Here is a 12,390-nt window from a genome sequence, read left to right on the forward strand (position 1 = left end):
ACCCATCTTAAAATGTTCAGTATTCCCTGAAGTAGCCAAATAGACAGCAGTGAAGTGAACACTGTTGGAGAGGGCTTGACCATTGTGTTTCTTACAACTCATGCTCAATCAGCTGCAGTGGCAGGAAGCTCTCAGTTCAGTCCACTCACACATTATCAGAGAGCCCTGCCGCGGCGACATACAGTACATTGCCTTAGAGAGGAACATTAACATCATTATCTGCAGCCCTCACTATAAGGAATGCTCTCAGACAAGCTGCTCTCAGTCTCAGTCTCTCAAACATGAGGGTCTCTCTCTCTCTCTCTCTCTCTCTCTCTCTCTCTCAGTACAGAGATGAGTAAATTGCATGTATGATGCAAGAAATACATTCTCATTTTCTCAGAGAGAGAGCTTGTGGTTGGGTCTGCTGAAGCCATTTTCTCATGACGCACATCGAGGGCAAAGCCCTGTAAAAAATCCAAGTCGGTGTAAATAATCATGGAAGGAGGAAACAAAAGACCTGGGTTTGGCGCAGAAGAGACATGTTGGTTAACTTCATCAGAACTTCAGCCACAAAACTCATTCCATCTCTCCTCCCACCCTCCTTCTTTTGTCACTTGAATTTATTTCTGGCATTATGCATTCCCAATTTCCACACAAAAACTGTTGGGAATCTGACTTTGGCTCGGCACATCCCTGCTTTTCCATATAATTTCCTGGGCCGTTTGTATATCACACTGGCTGTTCCGTATGTAAGCAATTGATCCGTGCTAGACTTTCTAAATGTAGACACTAGATGGAGGTTCAGTGATACAGTACAGTAGGTGAGCTAGAGCAGCACAGGGAGAGAGACAGAAGTATTTATGTCAGGTCCGCTCTGAGAAACAGAGAGACTGTGCAGATAACTGAGGCAAGATAATCCCAAATTCAAGCCATCCTGACCTGAGAGATTCACCGATACTCATTACACTTTGTTTTTGATCTTCAGTGCATTTGAAAAACCATGAAAAAAGGAAAAGCCCAATACAAAACATACCTGATGTTTAACACTTTGGAACTTTTTTCCCCTCAATGGCTTTACGTAATTCTATATTAACAGTTTGATAAGCAAGATGCTACGAACTGATACTCTGTCTCCGTCAGACTGTGAGATGAAGCCAAAGCTCTGGTGTAGTCTTGTAAATCATGGTGCCAAATCAAGTCGGATCAATTAGTGACCCCATGTCACATCTGTGCACTATAAAGTTTGTGATCTATCACACGGTGACAGTTTTGCAATGTAACGATGCAGAAGACGGACGAGCGAGGACCCTAAATACACACATACACACATACACACATACACACACACACACACACACACTCACACACAAACAGTACTGTACTGTACTGTACAGTATATGTGCTGCTAAGAGTCATATGTCAACAGCACTGCTCCCAGCATCCTTCACTGTGGAGCGGAGAGAAGGGAGAGCACAGATTGGCCCCCTTAGTCACAACCATGGAGCATATTTTACATCTCATGTCAGATTGAGCTGGCAGATACCAGGCAAGCTGTCAGCCTCTACCAACTGGCTAATGTCTAATCTCTGTGCATTTGCAGCGAACGGGGACCTGCGGAAGAGCACCGTGCAAAGCCCTGTTACACTGTAGAATACACAAGAGCAGACTGAATTATCAAAGATTAAATATGACAGGTTTGGTTCCTCATAATGCATGGTTACCTTATATGCTCTAATTGTTAAATAGTAGGCCCTAATTTCAGTTTATGCATCAAATAATTCAGTTATTTCTTGATCGTACGGACACATCCATGTAACGATCTCCTCTGACATCGATAATGAACAAAGACGTGCAGCATGGAAGTTGTTTCCCTACGAGTCTGTGTTCTTCCCATCACTTCAAACACTGGTTCCCTCTAACTCTGAGAACTGGCCATGTTGGTTTCCAGTTTGATATTTCTATAGTGTCCTTTTGTGCTACGTCCTTGGCAGCAGCCAGCCCAAGGGGAAGGGCCTGATCCAAACACAATGGGGGGATCACAAGGAGAGGGTTGTTCTGACGCCTTTGTGTGTGAGTGGCGCAGAGGCCCACGTCGTGGTAATCTCTTCTCCCTCGTTCTCTCACAAGACCCAACCTCAGATCTTCACAGCTCCTCCAATTCAGGAAGGAGAGAGACAACAATGAGGCTGTCGAACAATCCAATAAGGAACTGTTGACCCTAGCCCCCTTCTGATAATTCTGCAACAAGGTCACTTATGAAGAAATCATGCAAATGAATGAGAGCATGGGAAGCATGTCATGCCTTTTCACAATAAAGGTTATGAATAAGGACAGTCAATGAATTCAGTGCATAAGTAATATGGAACATATATTATACAGTGTTAGAGAATCACTGTCACTGGTTTGAATGACAATAAAAAGCACACTAAAGTCTATTCTGAGGCTAAACAGGCAACCACAAGGAGAGGTTAGGAAAAGAAAACTAACTTTTTCTTGAAATGGCTTTGGCCTGAAGACAAAACTCTCGTGGAGCGTGGACTGGCATAAACATTTGTACAACATTTTAAGTGTATTGAGAGAAGCATGCAGGAGCCAAACGCCTGCACACAGCCCGGGAACCCGACAATACTCGGCTTCAGCGTACTCTGCTAAATGTGTGTGTGTGTGTGTGTGTGTGTGTGTGTGTGTGTGTGTGTGTGTGTGTGTGTGTGTGTGTGTGTGTGTGTGTAAGGGCTCCCAAAACCACTGCATTTTAATTAATGCCAGGCCGCACTGTGGGCCTCTTTGATATGGAAATAGAGGCACCATCTTCACACATGCACTGTGCAAATCTTCATCTGATTCATAAAAAACAATGAGCTGGACTAATTCCTCCACCTGATAGTGATGCTGATTACCGTCCCCTACAGAAACAGCCCTGTGTCACAAACACACAGCCACCAAGGCCCCTCCAATTAATTCTACATATTAATGTGTGATTTTAAAAAAAAAGAGAGAGAGAGAGAATTCAACAGAAGCTATTTACCATAGACGGCACTGTTGCATTTTGAAGTCTAACTTAATTATTCACAACTATGCAATGGATTAAAATAAAATGTCCAATTATTTTGCAGTCAAAACGTGAAAAACACATTCAGTGGGTGAGTGAATGAAACAGATCAAATTGGGGTACTTTAGTTAGTTATGCAATTATTATTGTTCATGTGAGGCAAACCAATTATTCAAAGTGTATTTTGCTTTAGTTTGATCTGCAATTATTTTTGCTATACTGGTGTAGATTGTATACTCAATATCAACACTAGCACAGTATGTTCCATCACTCAGACATAGACTGAGTAAGATACTGTAGGCCTGGTTGTTCTTGTACAGGAAACTCTCTGCCTCAGTCTGTCTTTATGATGTCATGGGGCGCAGGTGCCCATGGTTTCTCAGTATAAAGAAAAGGAGGTACTAACCTATTTTCTAATCTTTGACAAGACATCTGGATCCAAGGCTACATCTGAGAAACAATGAAAGCCAAAATCCTGTACATTTGAGCTTGGACTGCAGCTAAGAGCTTGTTTGAAAATTTGAGCTTGGACTACAACAAATTAGTTCTGATATACACTAGATTCAGGATCATTGATACTAAGTCAAAACTACAATTTGAGAGTGTTTAAACCATATATAAGTATAGACTGGCTAATTGTCCATTACACTCTAGAAGGAATTACTTAAAGGGGCAATCTGGGATTGATACATACTGTAAATGTTTTGACTTGAAATTAATTATATATACAGTAGCCATTGATTCTTGAAGTATATAAATGCCTCATGAGATAAGTTCAACAGTCTTACCCCATCAGAACCCAAAATAGAAGCTTGTAAACAAACACTGCATAGCTTCAAAACATGTTGTTCTTAGGGATGGTCAGTTATTGCATCCAGAGCCCCATCCCTCAGCTGTTTACCAAAAAAGTGGTAGGGGGACCGCTTTATTGTTGTTTAAATCCCAGATTGCCCCTTTAAGACCTAACATCTAACCAAGAACATGTGTCAATTCAGTTGTGTATTTACCTATCTTAAAGTTGTTCTAAAGTGAATTGAGAAATATTAATTTGAGTCTGTGCTTGCACCGGACGACAGCTATCCTCTGGATGCCCACATGGATGTCCACTGATTTCATCAATATTTCAAGATAGTCTCACCCATGAATGGTGACAATAGCTTTGACTGAGATGCAGAACAAAACCACTTCATTCAGACACAGAGAGCCACACTGTATCCACACACTGTATCAGTAGAAATGGAAAAGGTTGCTCAGTTATGTTCACCTGATGCCAGAAGGGGCCCACAGCTTTGCGTAAAGGCCCTTGAAATGTTACCTTTACATAGCAATTATCAAAAGTCCATTTACTGTCTAAGTAATAAGAATGCAAATCATTATGCATTCATGTTGAAGAGATAAAGAGCATGTCTTAATTACTGTACCCTTTATCCAGGGGTAAAACATGATTACAGATTTAAAAGTGAAAAAGCTTTTCGGTTTCAATATTGCATGTTGAAAAAGGTGAACAATTTCAGAGGACTACAAAAGAAAGACTCCCTTAATAAACATGTTGCTGTCGGTTTTGATCATTGTTGAAATATTCCGACGCAAATTAGCTAACACTTATAAAGACAGATGTCACAACATGTGCCGCCACATTTATTATCTTCCGCAATCCTCCCCCTTCTGCTGCCACCCTCCTTACCTTTACCAGCCCTGCTGTTGTTTACCTCCTCTCATCTTGTTGTTTATCATCAGGCCTTGGCTTGGCATACTAGCACTGCCACTTCATTCACCCTCACACATGGAGTACCTGAGCACAACTCCACCACCTCCTAATGAGTGTTCTTTCCCTGCCTTGCATCCAAGGAGCATTGTGGCACTGAACAGAAGAGTCTATCTTGTTCTTTATAATCACATCAACATCTTTACTGTGGGATTACTACTATATCGCACTGATGATGGATTCAAAATCCTGTGATCCAGTGATCCCACTGGACTAAGAAAAGGAAATACACTGCTCAGTAACTGGGGTGTAACTATGTAGAACCACACACAAGCATATGCTAGCATACTCATACAAAGTGATATTGTTGAGTTGAAGACAAGCTAAGGCAACACTGTCCCTTACCCAATGTATATATCAATATCCTCTTTGTTTTTGCAAAACATTTACCAAACATCTTAAACACAATTGGCACAACTTCAATACTCAACTCAACGTATCAAATTCATAAAATTGTAGTAGGATGTAGGATGAATAAAAGCAAATCATTGCATCTATGTACATGTTTTTATTGATCTTGGTATGTATTTCCTTCTCATGCTTAAAAAGCAATGTAACCACTTATAATCTGTGGGTCATAATATAATTTTGATGGCAAGGAATTCATTTTGGCAAGGGAATTAGCTACGGATAAACCAGTTACTGGAAGAGCAAGGCCATAAAATTAAACCAACAATTCCATTTCCTTCATCTGGTGGTTTTTAGGATGCACAACTCTGTTTAGAGCGCAAGCAGTAATGCAAACCAGCTGAAGAGTTTACACAGGATCCACCAACAGGGCAGTAATACATGGATATCAGACAGGCTATTTTCACTGTTTCAATGCCAATCAATATTTCAAATGACTACTAAAGCGTAAACATTCTATACTGTACCTGTCCACTGTGTCCTTATTATCCTTCATTCTGACCATATGGTGTCGCACTGACATAAGAGCCAACATTAAGAGTAACAGGCACAATTTTGCTAACAACGCATCACAAATATGTAATCATAGATACGCGCATGCATATACTATACATACGGTACATATTATTAAAAAAAGGCATATACAGTGCATATGCATTGCATGTAAATGCAAGCGCACATTCATACATACATACAGTATTGTATACACACACACACACGCACACACGCGCACACACACACACACACACACACACACACACACACACACACACACACACACACACACACAAACAAGCAAACACTTAATTGACATTAGCTGAAATAAAAAGGTGATGGAGACAAATAATGGTGATGGTGAGATGAGAGAAATAATTGAATAGAAGGTAAGAGGCCGCTAAGAGACAATAGCATGTGGGTAGGCACACATATAATTGAGAGGGAATTATTCAAAGTTAATTTAATGCCTCAATTCTATATTGATAGTGCACTCTACTGATGCCAGACAGACACCATGGTCCCAGGAGAAGACATCAACATTCAATTAGCTTAAAACAGATATACTGTAGGAGCCACCCGGCTTCCCCAGCCTGATACACCTAATTGGTTTGCATTATATTCAAAGTGCAAAATAACTGACAAAATATGAAAACACACTCTTTGAACTAACAATATTCCGGCATGGAATAAAACACCTCCCCTAATCTTGTTGTCTTGCTGAAATCTTAAACCACAGTGTTTCAATAGTCTCACTGCACTGCTGATGAAAATTAAATGTACCATTACATTAGGCTATGCTTTGTGCTCACACAAGAAGAGCAAATCATTTTTCCACAACTAGTAGCCTACATTTAAAAAAAATATAATGATTATTCTACTTGACAAGTTTGTTATCAATTCACAGGATTGTATTGTCAAATGTGACAATGTTTTTTTGTTCAATACATTTATCATCTCAGTTATTAGAACTTACGGGAAATCCAATCAATTGATAAAATGTATGCTTCTTCTAAACTGTAGGTAACAGACATATTACCACAATAAAATACATGGAATAAAAATAAATAGGCTATTGTTATTGTTTTACGCATAATTTTTTGTTCATTATTCGCAGTTCATGAAAGGATGATGATTCTCCAAAAAAACAAAGTTCGTCTCGCAACATGCGACTCATTGATGTAAGATTGACTGCGGGATCTTTTTAAACAAGTGAACCACCGTGAAAGAGCGCAGACTGGGAGCATGCGGTTTCGGTATGCCAAAAAGCAGTCCTAAATCTCTGAACTTACTGGCACCATATGCGTCAGCGAGTCGATATCTTTATGCCCGGATCCAAGTTCGGAAATGTATTTCACTCTCTCAAAACCACAAGTTCCTCCGAAATCCACGTGCAGATAGTCCTGAAAAACAGATAAGGAGAAATATAAGAAAGGCTATAAACAATTGATATTCAATCCAGAAATCTGAAACAAAATGTATCGACAATATTTTGCAAAATATGTAACGAAATGGATCATCACAAAAATGAAAGTGAACTCGTCATGATATGCAGAGAAACATCAGAAATATGTAAGATAAAGTTTGAATAACATCCAACCTTTGATTCCAATTATTATTTTGTGAATGGTAATCAATGCGCAACACCAAGAGGTCACATTGATGGGTGATAAAAGCATTACAAATTCTACAGATCAATTACTTCTACTCAATGTCATGTTATAGGATCATATTATAGTGTAATAAGGTTAATCATTGTTAAAAGAAATTGTGGATCGATTCTTAAGTTTGTTTTTTAATATTGTCAGGGTGTACAACGAAACAGATTTAGTTTTTCTCTTTAGTTCTCTCTTCCTTTTACGTACTCTCTCACTTTCATACATATAAAGGGACACACACAAGGACCTAACAGTCACGGATTCATGTTATTTCTCATTCAAAAACCGAATTGAAACAATCGTGCATTGACCCATCAACAAATTCCCTTTCCCCTCACTCATTTGGTACAGGCTGTGTTCAACTGGCCGCCTAAGAAAAAAGTCTCTCCTATTGAGCGGCCAGACAGTGCCGAGTGTCCCTGTATAGCAATCAGGACAATGTGCTGAATTGGCAGTCTAATTATAAATGTGCCATTTAGACTTCCATTGGGCTCCGGTGCCACCTTACCTTATGAGGGAACTTGCACTCACTCACAGCTAACAGCAACTGTTCAAAACAAAATACCATTACGAGATCAACTTCACCCCGACAGAGGAGCGAGCTGGCGGATTGTTTTTCACGCAGCCTCTCTCACTTAAGACAAGAATGTATTACTAGACACCGGGTTATTCTTACAGGCTGGACACTATTTCGAAGGAAAATACGAGAAAAGTTAAGCTGTCTTTAATTAAGGTTTCAGATTCCATCTACTGGGTGGGCACAGCAAGCCTATTGTATTTGTTTCAAAGGTTATGAGAAGAAAGGAAGCTTTGGAATATTCCCCGCATTAGGTTTATGTTATAAAGGAGTGATCCTCTGCAAGAATACTCATCGTTTCAACAGTATAAATTCCTGAATTTTACTGGATTCTAGGTTTCTTATTACAATGTTATCACTACTCTTGCAGCATTTAAAAAAAAAAAAACACTTTATCTGAGACTGCGAGTGTGTCTAATTTTGGGGAAACACCCATGAAATGATGGGCTATCATCGCACAACAGACAAGTTCACTCGAACTGCGCTCCATGCATTTGTCCTCCCAATACCCCACTACACTCCAATCGTGTTTCTCTCAATCTCTCAAGCATCTTCAGCAGGCCAAATGTGATATAAATTCCAAATATTGAGTGACTATCTGGTTTTAGGATACAAGACGTAACAGAAAGTTATTGTTTTTAACAAAACAAATAAATGAAATATGAGAACATATTTATTTTAGTTTTTAAACAAATGGAATTTCATTTTTTATGAAAATATTTATCACGCTGTTAACAATTATCTGCCGTGTCTATGTCATCACATTCACACCTGTCCTCAGACAAAACTACACAAGTGATAAAATAATTACACCCAATTACCGTTCTAACACATTCCGCAAAAATACTTACTTTTGCCCCCAAAACAGTCCAAGAGCCGCGACGCTCGCAAATGAAGTCTGGCTGTTGTCCAGGTATATTGTCTCTAAATGGACCAGCCTTTCGATGAGTTGTTGAATTTAATTTATGGCTTATGCATTCTTTTAAGGTCAATTTGCCTGACCTCCAGCGAAAGTTAAGGCAGAGCGAATTCCCAAGCTTTTACTACATAGAACAATACGTCTTCTTGTCTAACTTTTCAACTTTAAATCACAACTACAATTCTGATCGAGTGACGCCTATATGGGGTCAATTAGAGTTTGGGCGAATACAAAAAAAAATGAAGGATATGCACAAGCTCAAAGAAACTTATAAACCTCGCATCCAGAAACATCCGGGAGAAAGGAAGGGTACCTACAGCAATGCGCACGTCATTGTCAATGAATAGTACCGCTCTGTGGACAAAAATGAAATTGCCTCCCATAGGAGAAAGTTATGACCATCCGGATACCAACAATACACAGATAACTTTAAGATAATAATTTAATGTGGAGTGTCACAACATTACTTTGTTGATTATAAACACCTCTGAAATACAGAGGAGTTGAGCGTCGTACATATTGTTTTATTGCCTCCCTGGGTCTGTCGGTTCTGTTTAAGTAACCACCCATGCACATGGAGAATAACAGTTCATTTCAACACATATAATATCACCATGTCCACATGAATGGAACTTTGGTTAAGTTAGGCTATATGAGTATTATCGTCAGTTGGCTACATAAAAGACGGATTCACCGTCAGCTAACCTAAGGCTTCCAAAGGAACGGGCTTGTCCTCTTCGAGCGCTCCGCTTTCGTGTTGCGTATAGACTACCACGGCTGTTGTGAGACGCAGTAAATAACAATATCATCATATTCTCCTTATAAAAGCTCTACCAACAAAACATCCTAAACAGATTAAAACCTCAGCATATAAAGCATGGACCAGCGAAAACAGTTTTAACACGCCTATTGACATCGAATAGGGCGAACTCTGTTCTTGCGAATCAACCAAAACATAGGCTAAATAACGCAGTAATATAATAAATACGAAACAACAGGTTCAAACTAAACACGTTTTACCTTGATGAGGTCAGTCGAGCAAAGAGAGATGCAGGTCCTCACGGTATCCCGGTGCGTTGGCTATTACGTTGAAAAAATAATGATCACTATCTGTAGCGCAAAGGAAAGAGAACTAAAGTATACTGTTGTTTCCACGGGCCATATGAGGTGATCCCGTTCTTTCTATGAAGTTTAACTGTCAAACTGAAAAGAGCTTTTGTTGTTATCTATCCTCTTTATCTTCCTCTCTCTCTCTTTCTCGAAGACAAGAGAAGACGATGGTTAGAGCTGTCAATCTTGGCAATCAATGCGAGCGGCCATGTCGCAAGTATTCAAAGCATTTCCCGTCGTGCAACATCAGAAAGTGAGTGGCCAGGGCATTGATCTGAGGAAGGCAAAGAGGCAGGACTCCCCCTCCCAGACAAGAGATGCGAGAGAGAGAGGGGGGGGTGGGGGGGAGTGAGAGAGAGAAGGAGAGAGAGAGAGAGAGAGAGAGAGAGAGAGAGAGAGAGAGAGAGAGAGACGCGCAGAAGAGAGTGAACACATACACATACGAAAACTCAATAGGAGCACAAGTTCCATTGTGTGGCTCTGATAAGAGTTGACACCATTATGTTTAGCAAATATAGTACTATATTGTATAAAGCATTATTGTTTCGGAGTTGCCTTACTCCCAATCACTCAAATTAACATACCATAAATGTAGCCTACAGTATAACCTCATAGACAACGTCACAGATCAGCAGGTCAAATTCAGGTGTAGTCGGTAAAGGCTATCATGTGAAGAACAGTAGAAAGCAAAGGAAGAGAGAATTAGGCTGTTTATAAGAACGTATTATATGACTGTACTCTAACAGCCGTTTACAACGGATCAACTGTGGGGGACCAATGGGTTCGGCGATGAGTCTTTGCTTGTGTTAAGAAATCCCATAAATACTGACAGAAACGATAAGGCTTGGGGATAAAATGATTTACTGTAAGTCGTAGCTAAGGCCATGTTTAGTACAACGACAATTTGATAGATGAAACAGGGGAGGTGTTTTGTGGCATAGCTTCCATAAAGGCTATCCTATTTTTCTGTTACCTCTTTTTCTTTTTCTATTTACCAATAGATGGGGTTTCAGTTTGAAGTTCCTGTATGTGGGAAATATCTTGAGCAAAAAGCAATTGAAATTGCCTATATATCGATTGATATTTCAGTTCATTTCAAATGTAAAGGTGCGTATTTGAAGTTCTCTCCCTCATTAGTTTGAAAATAGTGTAGGTCACCATCACTGCAGGCCATCAAACTCTATTAATGAACTAATATTAGCTAGTTTATGACCTTTAATGATATTGAGAAGGCAATTTATTGATTGATTAGTCATCGTGATATTCTCCCTTCAGTCATAGAATTCCCGTAAAAGGTTTAGCCTACTTTATTTATTGATTTTCATCTCAAACATTTTCTCCTAAAATGAGAGGCCAATATTAGCCTATATTTTGATGAAATTATATGTGTAACAGCTTATAAACTTCCATGTTTTGTTTGGATAAATATTGTCAACAATTAACCTAAATACGTTCTGTAGAATTGAAACAACCAACAGTTCACCATGTTTTAGAATAGTATTTCATCAAGCTATTTGAATAACAATACAGTGACTGTTATTGCTTGAAACATTTAAAATACATTTTTTCAATATGAAAATAATGTGTTTGGTGCCCAAGCGAATCTAGTCTATCCAACCCACTTGCGCGTGCAATATTTCTGACTTTTATCTTCTTTAATTCAGTTGAAATTTTAAAATAACTTCTCAAGAGTCTAAAGAATTATACCTACTATAACAAAGAGAAGAAGAAAAATTGGTGCATCACAATAGATCTAAGGCGAGGAAAATGTTAATATCAAGTAATTAGAATAAATAATAATTGAATTGTGCAGCTGTCTTGACGAATGATCAGTGCAACATTCTTCGTCTACAAAGACACCATAGAGCAAACTAACGGTCCACCGCGGGGCGATATGCTACAGGTAACCAACCACAGGTTGCAGCGCAGTTAAAAGACACTTTAGTTTCGCGCTGTCTGCCGCTCTATAGCCTTGACTTCGACCGTTGACAAAACTCTAAGGCATTAGTCCATTGATTTTGGTTGAAATCGCAAAGATATGTTTACACTTTCAACAACAAGAGAAAATTCATATGAGAATACCCCAAAAATGATATGGAAAAAAGTTCACATTCCTATAACTAAAACATTTTGTGATATAGCCTAAAGCATATGGATACATCACAGAGAACGACCATATAACGCTCGTTTTCACCATCCCATTATTGACAGAAATAAAGCAAGACAATAGATTAATTCATTCAACATGTAAATAATACAATATTGTAGGCTACTTACAATGACAGGGAAAGAAGCAGTAGAAAATGCTGTTTGTTAACTGAAGAGTCACATAGGGCTAAAGAGAAGGGGGAGGAGGAGGAGGAGAGAGAGAGAGAGAGAGAGAGAGAGAGAGAGAGAGAGAGAGAGAGAGAGAGAGAGATGCGTGCC

General features: G+C 39.3%; 1 protein-coding gene across 6 annotated transcripts in view; it reads right to left on the minus strand.

The window, feature by feature from the left end:
- sox6 (SRY-box transcription factor 6) overlaps positions 1-10,102 on the minus strand; it is a 154,114-nt gene extending 144,012 nt beyond the window's left edge. For all 6 annotated transcript variants that reach the window (XM_083697319.1, XM_083697318.1, XM_083697321.1 and 3 more), the window contains exons 1-2: positions 9,874-10,102; positions 6,992-7,102 (exon numbers count right to left, since the gene is read on the minus strand). The gene's annotated coding sequence lies outside the window, so the exon portion shown is untranslated. The remainder of the gene's footprint in view (positions 1-6,991; positions 7,103-9,873) is intronic.
- Between the last annotated feature and the right edge of the window lie 2,288 nt (positions 10,103-12,390).

The sequence above is a fragment of the Argentina silus genome (genome assembly GCF_951799395.1).
Source record: "Argentina silus genome assembly, chromosome: 2".
In the NCBI taxonomy this organism is placed as follows: domain Eukaryota; kingdom Metazoa; phylum Chordata; class Actinopteri; order Argentiniformes; family Argentinidae; genus Argentina; species Argentina silus.